Raw genomic sequence first — 4,539 nt, 5'->3', positions numbered from 1 at the left:
CCTAGTTCTGGGCCCCAGAGACACCCCAGGGCCTGCACAGGTATGGACCTTTGAGGGATTTGAAGCCCTGGGTGGATGGTGGTGGAGCATCATGGAGCAGAAAATTCAGGAAAGTCCTCCCCAGGTTAGCCGCGCTCAGAAGGTTAGCAGAAGCCGAACTTCTCCGACCACTCTGGGAGCGGTCTGGGCCCGCCCCCGTCTGTGCCCCAGGACCGAGGTTCTGCCGTTCTCCTGAACGTTCATTGCCCAGGTCTGTTTTTGAAGGGTGCCCTGAACCTGTACCGGGAAGACCAACTTGTGGAGAGATTCCTGCAGGGGCCCCGTTGCCCGCCCGAAGGCCCCAAGAGCCGTGTCTTCATCTTCCACTGCGAGTTCTCCTCCGAGAGAGGCCCCCGTCTGTGAGTTCCTGGGAACCCCTGACTTCTCTTACCCCTTCAGACCTCCTCTGCCCTCAAGGGGCTCAAGAACCATTTAGCCCAGGATTGTTGCCGGACAACATGTGGCTCTGGTTTGGGAGGAGGCCGGAGGTAGGAGTCTCGGGGAGACCGCTGGCAGCATTTGCCTGGAGAGTAGGGAGATTGTACTGTCAGTCAATTGTACTTATTGAGCGCTTACTGTGTGCAGAGCACTGAACTAAGCGCTTGGGAGAGTACAATGTAGCAGACATTCCCTGCCCACCACGAGCTTACAGTTTCGAGGCACTGTGGATGGCAAAGAAGATGAGAAAAGAGGTGCTTTTTGGGGAAGGAGGGCCCACTTTTTCCTTTAGGCTCTTCCGATCTTCATCTATCACCTCTTGCCCTCCTCCCGAAGATTCATTCATTCATTCATTCATTCGATAGTATTTATTGAGCGCTTACTATGTGCAGAGCACTGTACTAAGCGCTTGGAATGTACAAATCGGTAACAGATAGAGACAGTCCCTGCCCTTTGACGGGCTTACAGAGGCGGACAGACAGACGGACAGACAAGAGCCATAGCAATAAATAGCAAATAGCAATGGCAATAAATAGAATAAATAGAATCAAGATCTCATTCCAGTAGGGTGGTGGGGAAGTTGGGCCCTAAGCTGTCGCTGAGGGACGCAGGGCTGGGCTGACGGGGGACTCCCAGTTCTGTTTCATGGCAGCTGCCGTGCTCTGAGAGAACTGGACCGCCGCATCAATCAGTACCCCCGGCTGTGCTACCCAGAGCTCTATCTGCTGCGAGGAGGCTACCGAGATTTCCATCAGCACTTCCAGGTATCAGCGGGGCTGGCTGGCTGGGTGTCAATAGTATTTATTGAGCGCTTACTAAATAAATAAATAAATTATGGTATTTGTTAAGCACTTACTATGTGCAAAGCACTGTTCTAAGCGCTGGGGAATACAAGGTGATCAGGTTGTCCCACGTGGGGCTCACAGTTTTAATCCCCATTTGACAGATGAGGTAACTGAGGCACAGAGAAGTTAAGTGACTTGCCCAAAGTCACACAGCTGACTAGCGGCAGAGCTGGGATTAGAACCCGTGACCTCTGACTCCCAAGCCCATGCTCTTTCCACTGAGCCACGCTGCTTCTCGTGCAGTGCACTGTACTAAGCACTTGGAATGAACAACTGGGCAACGGATAGTGACAATCCCTGCCCACTGAGGGGCTTACAGTCTAATCGGGGGAGACGGACAGAGACACAGTCTCCCAGCCACTCCACCAGAAAGGGCCCTCGGGCAGCCTGAGAGCATCAGGAAAAGGGTCAGCGTTTCGCTCTTGCTGGTCATTCATTCAGCCATTCATTTCATCGTATTTATTGAGCGCTTACTGTGTGAAGAGCACTGCACTAAGCACTTGGGAGAGTACAATATAACAACAGACACAGTCTAGAGGGGGTGTCCCTAGGGAGCTGGGGCTGTGCCCCCTCTGACTTTACACCCAAGAGGCCAAGCGTCTGGGTTAATAATAATACGAATATTGAAAAAAATAATTGGAAAAAAAAGCTGTATCTCCCCACAGGAGCTGTGTGAGCCTCCAGGCTACGTGACTATGCTGCACCAAGATTTCCGAGCTGAGCTGAAGAGGTATCGGTCCCGGGGCAAGTGCAGAGTTTGCAAAGAGCTCTTCCAACGCTAAGGCAGAGGGAGACACCGGTCCCACTGTAACTCCATCTTTGCATCCTGATTCACCTGTCTCGGGCCCGGCTGCTCTCTCTGAGACCTTCCTCCCACCCCACGGATAGACACCTGACAGAGGCCTCCTGCCTCTTCCCTTTGAGTGGGAGGCTGGATTTCCTTGTCAATCAGTGGTAATAATAATAATAACTATGGTCCTTTTTAAGCGTTTACTATGTGTCAAGCACTGTTCTAAGCGCTGGGGTAGATAATAATAATTATGGTATTCGTTAAGTGCTTACTGTGTGCCAGGCACTGTGCTAAGTGCTGGGGTGAATACAAGCAAATCTTGCCCCATGTGGAGCTCACAGTCTCAATACCCATTTAGCAGATGAGGTAACTGAGGCACAGAGAAGTGAAACGTCTTGCCCAAGGTCACACAGCAGACAAGTGGCAGAACCGGGATTAGAGTCCATGACCTTCTGACTCCCAGGCCAGTGCTCTATCCACTAGACCATGCTAGATACAAGGCAGTCAAGTTGGACACAGTCCCTGCCTCACGTGGGCCTCACAGTCTTAATCCCCACTTTACAGATGAGGTCACTGAGGCCCACTGAAGTTAAGCGACTTGCCCACAGTCACACAGCAGACATTTGGCAAAGCCGGGATTAGAACCCAGGTCTTTCTGACTCACAGGCCTGTGCTCTGTTCACTAAGCCATGCTGCTTCTACTGCTTCTACTAATGGTATTTACTGAGCACTTACTCTGTGCAGAACACTGTACTAACTGCTTGGGACAGTACAATACAACGGAGTTGGCGGAAACGTCCTGACCAAAATAAGTTTAGAGTCATCCATCCTGACTGACTCGGCCCTCTCGCTCAGTCTGACTGGATGCCTCAGTGGTTCTGCTCAACTGGGCCCTCCGAGGGGCCTTGTGCTTGATGGAGAAGCAGCGTGGCTCAGTGGCAAGAGCCCGGGCTTGGGAGTCAGAGGTCATGGGTTCGAATCCCCGCTCTGCCGCTTGCCAGCTGTGTGACTGTGGGCAAGTCACTTCACTTCTCTGGGCCTCAGTTCCCTCACCTGTAAAGTGGGGATGAAGACTGTGAGCCCCACGGGGGACAACCTGATCACCTTGTATCCCCCCAGCGCTTAGAACAGTGCTTAGCACATAGTAAGCGCTTAACAAATACCACCATTATTACCCAGTGTGAATGGTGTGCTGGCTTCTGGCTTGCCTAGAAGAGGCATCTTGCCAGTAGGTACCCAAGGTAACGACAGGTGACCTCCGATCTATGGTACCCCCTGACCTTTGGCAGTCTTCTCAGGCCTCCCTCCCCTTCCCAATTAAGACTGCGAGCCCTATGAGGGACAAGGACTGAGTCCAACCTGACTAACTTGCTTCTACCCTAGCGTTTAGTACTGCGCCTGGTACTTAAAGCATACCAAATATCATGAAAGACAAACAAACAAAACCCTACCTCAAACAAATCATAGCATAAGAAGGGGTTACACTCTGTGTGACTTGCCAAAGGATGGGAGAGGCATTCAGGAAGGGGGAAGGTCTTATCTTGTCTTATGCTGTCGGGTCATCTCCGACCCAAAGTGACACCACTGACATATCTCTCCCAGAACGCCCCACCTCCGTCTGCAATCGTTCTGGTAGTGGATCCACAGAGTTTTCTTGGTAAAAATACGGAAGCGGTTTACCATCGCCTCCTTCCCCGCGGTAAACTTGAGTCTCCGCCCTCGACTCTCTCCCAGGCCGCTGCTGCCCAGCACGGGTGAGTTTTGACTTGTAGCAGATTGCCTTCCACTTTCTAGCCACTGCCCAAGCTAGAATTGGAATAGACAGGCCTCTGCTTGACTCTCCCTCCCATAGTCGAGACTGATAGAGGACTGGAAACTCACCAGGTGCGACTCTGAGAGGAGGAAGGGAAGGTACCCTGCTGTTTTTTTTCTTCACATGTGTTTTCCCCAAGCATTTATGGCCATCCTACACAGTTTTGGGATACTCAATAAATTCTTGATAATAAACTGACTAGAAATTGAACAATCGATGGCATTTACTAAGTACATTCATTCATTCATTCAATAGTATTTATTGAGCGCTTACTATGTGCAGAGCACTGTACTAAGCGCTTGGAATGAACAAGTCGGCAACAGATAGAGACAGTCCCTGCCGTTTGACGGGCTTACGGTCTAATCGGGGGAGACGGACAGACGAGAACGATGGCGATAAATAGAGTCGAGGGGAAGAACATCTCGTAAAAATCGATGGCAACTAAATAGAATCAAGGCAATGTACAATTCATTAACAAAATAAATAGGGTAACGGAAATATATACAGTTGAGCGGACGAGTACAGTGCTGTGGGGATGGGAAGGGAGAGGTGGAGGAGCAGAGGGAAAGGGGGAAAAGAGGGTTTAGCTGGGGAGAGGGAAAGGGGGGGTGGTA

The 4,539-nt window shown here is 51.0% G+C and overlaps 1 non-coding gene across 1 annotated transcript; it reads right to left on the bottom strand.

Annotated features, from left to right (window-relative positions):
* Nucleotides 1-3,876: 3,876 nt before the first annotated feature.
* On the bottom strand, nt 3,877-4,014 carry LOC114810948. Its single transcript, XR_003758637.1, has one exon. It is a non-coding gene; the product is annotated as a small nucleolar RNA SNORA7 (small nucleolar RNA).
* Between the last annotated feature and the right edge of the window lie 525 nt (nt 4,015-4,539).

Source organism: Ornithorhynchus anatinus, chromosome 3 (genome assembly GCF_004115215.2).
Source record: "Ornithorhynchus anatinus isolate Pmale09 chromosome 3, mOrnAna1.pri.v4, whole genome shotgun sequence".
Lineage (NCBI taxonomy): Eukaryota > Metazoa > Chordata > Mammalia > Monotremata > Ornithorhynchidae > Ornithorhynchus > Ornithorhynchus anatinus.
The sequence above is the reverse complement of the archived record's forward strand: the minus strand, read 5'-3'. Positions and strand labels throughout refer to the sequence as shown.